The sequence below is a fragment of the Musa acuminata genome, chromosome BXJ2-5 (genome assembly GCF_036884655.1).
Source record: "Musa acuminata AAA Group cultivar baxijiao chromosome BXJ2-5, Cavendish_Baxijiao_AAA, whole genome shotgun sequence".
Classification (NCBI taxonomy): domain Eukaryota; kingdom Viridiplantae; phylum Streptophyta; class Magnoliopsida; order Zingiberales; family Musaceae; genus Musa; species Musa acuminata.
Window position 1 is genome coordinate 16,798,518 of NC_088342.1, and position 11,557 is coordinate 16,810,074.

Genomic DNA, 11,557 nt, shown 5'->3' on the forward strand with positions numbered 1-11,557 from the left:
AAACTTTATTATTTTCATCGCAACATTAAGCAAGGTTTCATTGAACATAATTTTGAATGATTCTTATAAATGCCTAAAACTTCTTTAGTTTTAATTTATATGATTGACTTTATAATAGCATGCTCAAATCTTTATTCTTATGTCAAAACCATACATCATATTTAATAAACAAAGACAATGAAAAATATCAAGCCTTCCAGACAAAAGCCATGTATCGTCGTTGAAAAGCAATATGAAAATCATCAAAATATACATTCTTGCTTCTCAAGCACATAAATAAGATTAATCTCACTAGGTGTACAATCATTAGATTTCTATCTTGCATTAACATAAGACATGCAATTTTCATTATCATTTTCAAAATTACAAGCATGATCATATTTTTGCATTTTTATTATTAAATTATTAAAAATATAATTTTCAAGAAAATTTAAAGAAAAAGAAAAATGCATCATGAAAAGCATCATGTAATTTCGAAGTAAATTAAAGGCATTTTGATTACCTCAGCGTCGAAAGGCGTAAAGGCGTAGTTTGCCACCTCGCCTTTGTTGATTTTCTCCTCGTCTTCAGAGGAGCTCGATTCATCCCAATTTTTGTTCTTATTCTTGCGTTCAAAGCAAGTAGTTCCGTTCTTCTTACTTTTTAATTTTTGTTTCATTTGTAGTTTAAGTTCACAATCACTTGAGCTTATGCTCGAGTGGTCTTCAAATGTTCTATGTCCCAAATCCTTCCTGTCTTTTGGAAGGTGGTTCTCAAGTTCTTTACGTGCATTGCACGTCATTTCATATGTGATCAAGGAACCAATTAGTTCTTCAAGTGGAAATTGGTTCAAGTTTTTCGATTCTTGAATAGCAATTACTTTTGAATCCCAAGGTTTAGAAAGTGAGCGCAAAATCTTGTTTACGAGTTCAAAATCCGAAAAACATTTTCCAAGAGCTCTTAAACTATTGACGACATCCGTGAAACGGATGTACATGTCGCCTATAGTCTCGCTTGGTTGCATTCGAAAAAGCTCAAAATCATGCAATAAAATGTTAACTTTCGAGTCTTTGACTCTACTAGTTCCCTCGTGCGTGATTTTAAGTGTTCGCCAAATGTCAAAAGTCGTTTCGCACGTAGAAATCCGATTGAACTCATTTTTGTCTAAAGTGCAAAATAAGGCATTCATAGCCTTCGCGTTTAAAGAAAAATACTTCTTCTCCAAATCCGACCATTCGTTCATCGGTTTAGAGGGAAGTTGAAAATCGTTTTCAACGATATTCCATAAATCCAAATTCATAGAAGTCAAGAAAACTCTCATTCGAGTTTTCAAATAAGTGTAGTCCAATCCGTTAAACAACGGTGGACGAAAAACCGATAAACCCTCTTGAAAGCCATGAAGAGTCATTTCTCTCGGGTGTAAATCCGAAATGAGAAATACCGAGCTCTGATACCAATTGTTAGGATCAATAGCACTAAGAGGGGGGGGGGGGGGTGAATTAGTGCAGCGGAAAACTTTCTGCGATTAAAATCGAAAGCTGCGTTTGAACGATAAAAACGATTTACGTCTAAATGCCAATTTTGAAGATACTGAACTTTGAGATACGTTTTATAAATGCGCAGAAGGCAGTTTGCAGTTATGATTGAAATCAAAACGTAAACGTAAACTGAAATGTAATGATCGTACGAAAAAGCCGATTTACGTCTAAACGTAGATTCGGAAAGCTCTGAACTTAGAAACTCGTTCGTAAAAGCGCAGAAGGCAGTAGCTATTTAGGAGGTTTGCAGTAAAGATAAAATGCTCAAAGTAAATGTAAACCGAGATTTAGAGTGGTTCGGTCAATCTTGACCTACTCCACTTTTGGCTTCCTCCACCGACGAGGTCACCGACGTCAACTAGAGGCCTTCCTTCAATAGGCGAAGGCCAACCACCCTTTTACAGTTTCACTCCTTTTGACGGGCTTAGGAGACAACCCTTACAGAAATTTTCTCTCCTCTCTTTACAACTCAGAACTTGGAAGAAAAGAGGGAGAAGAACTTTTGGCCTTTACAACAATTTTGAGCTCTAAGAATCACAGAAAAAGATCAAGATTTCGGTGTATGTCTGTGCTCTTTCAGTGCTGAATGGGTGGGGTATTTATAGGCCCCAACCCAGTTCTAATTTAGAGCTCAAAACTGTTAATTCCCGAAATTCCGGGATCAGGCGGTTGCACCGCCTGGCAGAGCTCGAACACTGAGCCTCTGGGTGGTGCCACCTCTGTCAGGGGCGGTTGCACCTCTCTGCCAGAGCTCGAAGACCGAGCTCAGGCGGTTGCACCTCCTGACTGGGGCGGTTGCACCGCTTGCCAAAGCTCGAAGACCGAGCTCAGGCGGTGCTACCTCCTGTCAGGAGAGGTTGCACCGCCCAGTCTCGCTTGGAGACTGAGCCCAGGCGGTTGCACCTCCTGGCTGGGGTGGTTGCACCGCTCAGTCTCCCTGGGAGACTTAGCCCAGGCGGTGCTGCCTCCTGGCTTGGGCGGTTGCACCTCCCACAGCAATCAGGGTCCGAATGGGTAGATCCATTCGGCCCAAATTGGGTTTTTCAGGGGCCCAATTGCCCCAAGATTAAGCTAATGGGATCACCTCCCATTTCCAACTTAATCATTGTACTAACTATGATAAATTTTAAGACAATTAACCAAGTTGTCCGGCATGTCATTGGTCCCTTGACGCTTCGTCCGATTCTTCTGCTCATCGTCCTTTCCTGTGGCCTATTGCCCAATCGGCCAGTTGGCTCCGCAACTCCGATATCCTTGGCACAATACCCGCTCTTCTTGGCCCGTTGCCCGAGTCCACGGCCCGAAGCCTTCTGTCGATACGTCGACCGATCCACCGGTCCGACGTCCAATCTTCTGACATGTTCCTCCGGCACAACATGATTTTCCTGCTTTAATTGTCTCATCCTGATCGAGGCATCTTGCGTCACTCAAAACGCAGATTAAATCATAAACATATATCAAGTAGTTTCATCATCAAAATACGAGATTCAACACCATGTTCGCCCTTTCTTCTGGAGTCTTTGGGGATATACTCATAGAAAGCGATATCCCATGTCTCATCGGTATGAGACCTCTCTTAGAATTTTCCATGCCAAACCATTTGACAATTGTTTCTATGTACCTAGACTAGGACAAGCCAAGCATCCTCTTGGATCTATCTCTATAGATTCTAATCCCCAAGATATAGGATGCTTCCCCTAAGTCCTTCATGGAGAAGTGTCTAGATAACCAAGCCTTTACTGTGGGTAGCATTCCTACGTCATTCCCAATGATCAGGATGTCATCCATATATAACACCAAAAAGGTGATAGCGCTCCCACTTACCTTCCTATACACACAAGGCTCATCTTCGTTCTTAACGAAGTCATAAGATCTTATTGCCTCATCAAATCTTATGTTCCAACTTCGGGAAACTTGCTTTAGTCCATCAATGGATCTAAGCAACCTACATACCTTATTTGGGCAGTTCTTGGACACGAATCCCTCAGGTTGCATCATATACACCTCCTCCTCGAGGTTCTCATTGAGGAATGCAGTTTTCACATCCATATGCTAGATCTCATATTCATAGTGTGCTGCAATAGCTAATAGAATTCTGATGAAATTTAGCATTGTTACGGGTGAGAAGGTTTCATCGTAGTCAACACCTTGCCTTTGACGATACCCCTTATCCACTAGCCTTGCTTTATAGGTCTTTACCTTTCCATCTACTCCGATCTTTTTCTTAAAGATCCACTTGCAACCGATGGGTACGATACCTTCGGGCGCATCAACTAGGTTCCAAACCTTGTTGGAGTACATAGAATCAATCTCAGAAATCATGGCTTCTTGCCACTTCCCGGAGTCTATACTCATAATAGCCTCCTCATAGGTCTGAGGATCAATATCCTCAATATCCTCTCCTCTAATATGTCCCACATATCTCTCAGGAGGATGAGTTACTCTATCAGACCTACGTAAAGTTGAAACTTGTGTATTATGTACCTGAATAGACTCGGGCTGTAGAGTGGTGCTTGAGCTTGGTTCTCCAACCTCGCTCAACTCTATCATTCTCCCACTATCTTCATCAAGAATGTGTTCCTTTTCAAGGAACACTGCTCTCTTAGCTACAAAGACCTTTTGTTCCTCGAGATGATAGAAATAGTACCCACAAGTTTCCTTGGGGTATCCCACAAATTTGCATCGCTCTGTCCTTGATTCTAACTTATCGGGGTTGTCTTTTAACATGGGCAAGGCAGCCCCAACTCTTAACAACCTTAAGATCATGCTTCTTCCCTATCCATATCTCATATGGTGTAGACACTACCTACTTAGTTGGAACTTTGTTCAGAAGGTAAGCTGCGGTCTCTAGGGCATATCCATAGAATAAGTTGGGTAGGTCAGCGAAACTCATCATGGACCGTACAATATCTAACAGCGTACGATTCCTCCTTCTAGAGACACCATTGAGCTGAGGTGTATAAGGTGTCCATTGGGATAATATCCCATGGTCCTTGAGGAACTGAGTAAACTCTATACTTAAGTACTCACCTCTTCGATCTGATCGAAGAGTTTTGATACTCTTTCCAATCTGGTTCTCCACCTCATTCTTATACTCTCTGAATTTCTCAAAGGCCTTGGACTTGTACTTCATTAATTACACATATCCATACCTTGAGAAATCATCAGTAAAGGTAATGAAGTAGGAGTAACCACCAATGGCATGAGTTGACATGGGTCCACATACATCACTATGTATGAGTTCCAACAGCTCAGTGGCTCTCTCTCTCCAGTTCCACTAAATGGAGAGTTGGTCAGTTTTCCACGAAGGCAAGGCTCGCAAGTTGCATATGACACATAGTCGAATGGATCTAGATATCCATCATTTAGCAACTTTTAAATCATTCCCTTATGGATATGACCTAGCCTACAATGCAATAGGTATGTACTGTTCACCTCATCTCGTTTCCTCTTAGACACATTTACATTCATGATATGTGGAGTAGTGTCTAGCATAAACAAACCTTTATGTAATATTCCTCTCGCCAATCTCCCCTCGGCTTTGCTAGAATTTACAATAAATTGTAGATGTGATAAGCAATACTGGTATCCAATACCAATGCACTATCACAAAAATCTGATAATTAGAGATTGATCATGAATGTACCTGAAGCTTTTCCAAGCTTCTTTCTTTCTGGTCTCATCAGTGTAGGGAACTGGCTTCTCTTTCTTAATAGTACTCTCTACCTCCCTCAACATATTGAGGAGCTCTCGGAGAGTCACATCAAGCTTGTTCATATTAAAATTTATTATAAACTGTGAAAAGGAATCTGGTAGGGACTGAAGCACAATGTCCACACACAAGTTATCCTCTAGGACCATTCCTAGACCTGTGAGTTTCTCTATCCACTCAATCATCTTTAGGACATGGTTCTGAACCGGTGTCCCCTCAGTCATCCTAGCGTGGAAGAGGCTCTTAGATATCTCATATCGTTGAGTCCTTCCCTGTTCCTCAAACAATTTGCAGATATGTAGGAGAATGGAATTGGCATCCATCTTTTCATGTTGTCTTTGTAACTCAGGAGTCATAGAGCCCAACATATAGCACTGAGTAAGAGTGGAGTCATCAATGTACTTCACGTAGCGAGTGATCTCATCCTCGCCTGCCCCTTCTTCGGGCGCAGGCATCACTGTATCAAGGACATACACAATTTTCTCTATCGTAAGAACAATTCTCAAGTTACGGAGCCAATCCGTATAATTTGGACCAGTGAGGCGGTTGACATCAAGTATGCCACGTAAGGGATTTGAAAGCGATATTTTTCTAAAAATAAAGATGCAGCAGAAATGAATAACATGCAGATTTTGTAAGCAATAAACTATCAAGATATGGACTTCTATCTTAATATGCTCCCACTATTTTACTAACGAGTCACGCGATACCCTCAGCACGTGAAACAGTAGTCTCCGGCAGACTTCTAGTGGGGATTAGGATCCAATCAGCGTCTTAGTGTAACCTCGAGGGACTCGACCAATCACACTAAGCCTAAAAGGTAGGCAACTCTTGCCGATCACAACTCCTTGTGATTCCCGTCCTGTTCGGCCTCTGAATCACCATGGTCTCGAGGGACTCGACCAACCATGATGCTCGGTTAAGTCAACACCTTCGTTATAAGATGAGTCTGATTTGATGATATACCCTCGAGGGACTCGACCAAGCATACCATGCCCTCAGGTCACCGGTGACATCTTTATGTCGTAAGCAAGATAGCGAATCACGATATAGGTGAGTCTCGAGGGACTCAACCAACTCAACCTACACCGGGAATCAGTTCCTACTTATAACGATGGAAGGCCATGTGGGTCAATCTAATTGCCTCATGTTTACCGACTTAATATTATCGAGAGAGATGTTTCCATTATTTGGTCTCCTAATATGACATGTCACACATATACATATTTAATATATATCTACATCGCCTGCAAATATATATACATATCTAGTATGTGTATAAGTAATCACACCAGATGATCATGGACCACAACCTAATGTGATTAGGCTTGAGCCAGTAGGTCTAATCACTCACATCAAGATCTATTTGTGCAACGGTGCATCTCCATGCCCTGTGATCGTCCATCTTAGCCTCGTCGGTTCCGTCGACATCTTGATGCATCTTCATGCATCGCGATCGTCCATCTCGTGGGTCCCACTATTACATCCACGCTCCCGCTGTGCCTCCTCATGTGATTACAACTTAATCATAGGCATGCAGGCTTGACAATAAATGAGAAATATAATGGAGGCTCACAGACCTCATATAATAATAATCACAAGTACACACATCACACGGTCCATGATCATCCGTCCACACATCATACATCACAAGTATAAATAATCATCATCATGTATGACTACTAGATAATGATAAAAATAATAATCAACTAAACCTTTTAATTAATTAGTATTTTATGAAATCAGGGACATATAGGGAATTTATGAATTCATAGGGGTATTTTCACAATTTGGACAAAAGACAAAAATTGAAATTTCTCAAATTCATAGGGGTAAAACTATCTTTTTGCCCAAAAACCCTAAGCCTCTCTCCCTCTTCGCTGCTGCCGCCGCCACCTTGCCGGTGGCGGCAGGTGCAACGGGGCCGGGGCGTCGCCCCTACAGGTGGGCGCCGCCGTGGGTAGCGCTGCACCCGCGGGCGAGCGCCCCTGTGGGCGTTGCCCATTCCGCGGGCGGTTCTGCCTGCGAGGCAGCGCCCGCAAGCGGTGCTGCCTTGCCAGGGTTTTGCCCGCGGGAGTAGTGGCCACAGGCATTGTTGCCTTGCGGCGCATCACCCTGCGTGAGCAGTGGCCGCAAGCGCCGTTGCCCTATGGTACCTCTGCCCGCTGGCTGCCAGCCTCGCCGGCTGCAAGCTTGCTACAGGCACAGTGCTTGCGCATGCGACGGCGCTGTGCTGCCTGGCTGCGGCTACAACAGTTGCTGCCCTTCCTTGTTTTTGTGTCAACGATTTTGACGTCAAAATTCTTCCTAAACACAACACACGCAGTTCAAAACCAATCATTCGCACGAACAACCTGGCTCTGATACCACTGTTGGGAAATCTTGGGGGCGACATCACATGCGTAGCGGAAGAACAAGAAAACAAAATCCCCGATTCCCAAAGAGATGTTCGTCGTCATGCGAAGATTGGTGCACAAAATCTACGAAACTTAAAACTACGTATAGAGTATATTGTGTTACCAAGAGAGACCGTATATCCCTTTTTCCTTGCAGATCCTTAGGAGAGGGTGAAGGAGGTCAAGCATCCTCTCTAGCGGTGATCCACACAGTAGGGCTACGACGACGCTCCTCAAAACTCCTCACCTAGTGGGTATTGGATCTGCATCAAAAAACCCAAGCCTTTTAGATTAGTGGATCTCTGTCCAATAATCTCTCATAGGCTCTTATTTGATCTCATCCATGGGATCAAAAAATTCAGGAGCTTATTAGATATCCAATAAGACAAGGGCTCCGTCGGATATCTCATATTCGAACCTCTACTCATCGCAATGCCTACCATATTTGTGTGACCCTCTAGGCCCAATATCGAGCTGGCCATGAGTCAAACATGTCAGAACTCTTTCTAACTCAGTGAATTATTATCTCTGTAATAATTCACTCGACTCATCAACTATGGACGTACTAGGCCACTACGCCGTAGTCCCCAAACGATACAGGGGAATCCAATCCATTGGACCAGTCTGTCCTCAGTTACCGTGTGGCTATAGTCCCTCATCCATCTAATATCCCAGAGACCGTATATCGAGCATGGTGCTATCAGACCCATACGGTTTCTACTCGAGTCTCGCTCTAATCGGATTCTTCCGGAGAACTCTTTCTCTCTCAACCTGAATGGCCCTGGCCAGAGATTTGTTTAAGTAAGAACATATGGGATATTCCTCTCATGACGCCGAGAGTGGATGATTCTCTATCGACACTCAATAGCCCTCGTAAGGTCAAATACCACTCCCAATGACCAGTTGTACTAGATTTGGGACAACCAAACCTATAAGTCTGGTATCAAAGAGTGGAGCACTCATACAGGACATCCTTGGTGTCTCAAGTCTAAGGACCAGATACACCACTAGGACTACGAAATCGTTGTTTGACAATAAGGCATCATCAACCATCCAACATTCCGTAAACGGATCAATCAGTAAACTCATTCTCCAATGAGCACCTATACTGTATCCCTAGTGTCCCTACACGAACAGCTATGAGACCAGTTGCATCCATCATATGGACGGGTATACAACACCCAGTCTGTCCTGTTATCACGTTGTTGTTGAATCTCGGATTTTGATGATGAAGCCAATTGTCATTTGTTGTCTAATGTATGTGTCGAGATAAGTGTGCAGGATTAACTACGATGAAAGTAAGACATGCAGCAGGAGTTGCGCCGGAGTCATGACAATGATCACGTTGGGAGTTCGAGAGCTCGACGGAAGTTCGGACAGTCGTCGGATGTTCTGCGGGAACAAATCCGAGAAGTCCAGAAGCTTGCCAAAGGAGCTCGTCGGAACTTGCCAAGTGGATCGTCGCAGTCCAGGAGTTTGCCGGAAGTCCGCAGGAGCATCACCGAGGGTTCATCGGATGATCGACGGAAGTTCGCCGGAAACTCGCCGGAAGAAGCGAGTGACGCACCGAAGCAAGCTGCAGAATATGTCTTAGGAAATAATCGTAGTTAGCACTTTGATTAAGTTAGAAATGGGAGGTGATCCCATTAGCTTAATCCTGGGGCAATTGGGCCCCTGAAGAACTCAAATTGGGTCGAATGGTTCAACCCATTCGGACCCAGGTTGCTGTGGGAGGTGCAACCGCCCCAGCCAAGAGGTGCAACCGCCCAGGGCTCAGTCTCCGAGCGAGACTGGGCGGTGCAACCTCCTCTGTCAGGAGGTAGCACCGCCAGAGCTCAAGTTTCGAGCTCTGCCAAGCGGTGCAACCTCTCCAGTCAGGTGGTGCAACCGCTTGAGCTCGGTCTTCGAGCTCTGGCAGAGCGGTGCAACCGCCCCTGATAGAGAGGTGCAACCGCCTGGGCTTAGTCCTCGAGCTCTGCCAGGCGGTGCAACCTCTCCAGTCAGGAGGTGCAACCGCCTGATCCCGGAATTCCGGGATTTGATCGTTTTGAGCTCCAAATTTGAACTGGGTTGGGGCCTATAAGTACCCCACCCATTCAGCACTGAAAAGATATAGACCTACACCGAATTCTTGATCTTTTCTGTGATTCTAAGAGCTCAAATTTGTGTAAAGTCCAAAAGTTCTCCTCTTTCTGTTCTTCAAGTCTTGAGTTGTAAAGAGAGGAGAGAAAGGTTCTGTAAGGGTTGTCTCCTGAGCCCGTCAAAAGGAGTGAAACTGTAAAAGGGCAGTTGGCCTTCGCCTATTGAAGGAAGGCCTCTAGTTGACGTCGGTGACCTTGTCGGTGGAGGAAGCCAAAAGTGGAGTAGGTCAAGACTGACCGAACCACTCTAAATCTCTGGTTTGCTTTTATTTTGAGCACTTTATCATTACTGCAAACCTCCTACATAGCTATTGCTCTCTGCGCTTTTACGAACAAGTTTCTAAGTTCTGATCTTTCCGAATCTGCATTCAGACGTAAATCGGTGTTTTCGTACGATCTTTACATTGCAGTTTACATTTACGTTTTGATTCTATTTATAACTGTAAACTGTCTTCTGCGCGTTTACGAACGAGTGTCTAAGTTCAGATCTTTCCGAATCTGAGCTTAGACGTAAACTACGCTTAGACGTAAACTGCGCTTAGACGCAATCTGCGCTTAGACACAAAACTACGCTTAGACGCAATCTGAGCTTAGACGCAAACTGCGCTTAGATGCAAACTGCACTTAGACGCAATCTACATTTAGACGCAAACTGCATTTAGACGCAAACTGCGTAAACTGCGCTTAGACGCAAACTGTGTTTAGACGTAAACTGCACTTAATCATAAGTAATCTTAGAATCGGCTTTTGCATCAAAATAGTTTTTATCGAACGAATGCAGCTTTCGTTTTTAATTGCTGAAAGATTTCCGCTGCACTAATTCACACCCCCCCCCCCTCTTAGTGCTCTCGATCCTAACAATTGGTATCAGAGCCCGGTTAACTCTCAAACGGATTAAAACCCAAGAGAGATGACTTACGCCGGAAACCAAGAGGGCCATTCCATTACACGTCCACCCATGTTTAATGGGACGGACTACACCTATTGGAAGACCCGAATGAGGATCTTTCTTATTTCTATGGACGTTGAACTCTGGAATCTTGTCGAGAATGGTTTTTCAAAGTCTTCTCTTCCAATGATCGATTGGAACGATTCGGAGAAGAAGGCTTTCGCTCTTAATGCAAAGGCTATGAATGCCTTATTTTGCGCACTTGATAAAAACGAGTTTAATCGTGTTTCGATTTGCGAAACTGCATTTGATATTTGGCACACACTCGAAGTGACTCATGAAGGCACAAGTAGAGTGAAAGAGTCAAAAATCAATCTTTTGTTACACTCTTTCGAACTTTTTCGGATGAAACCGAGTGAGACTATTGGCGACATGTTTACCCGTTTCACGGATGTTGTCAACGGTCTAAAAGGACTCGGAAAAAGTTTTTCGGATTTTGAGCTCGTAAATAAGATTCTAAGATCCCTTCCTAAGAGTTGGGATCCTAAAGTCACTGCTATTCAAGAGGCAAAAGATCTAAACAACTTCCCTCTTGAAGAACTAATTGGGTCATTAATGACCTACGAGATGACTTGCAAAGCTCATGAAGAGCAAGAAGACATCCTTCCAAAGAACAGGAAGGATATGGCACTTAGAACTTTGGAAGATCACTTGAAAGAAAACTCAAGTGATGAGGACTGTGATGATGACTTGGCACTTCTAACAAGAAAATTTAAAAAATTCATTAAAAGAAACAAGTTTAAGAATGACACTAAAAGTAAACTTGAACCCAAGAAAGACCAAGTTATTTGCTATGAGTACAAAAAGTCGGGACACTACAAGAGTGATTGTCCCCAAGCCAA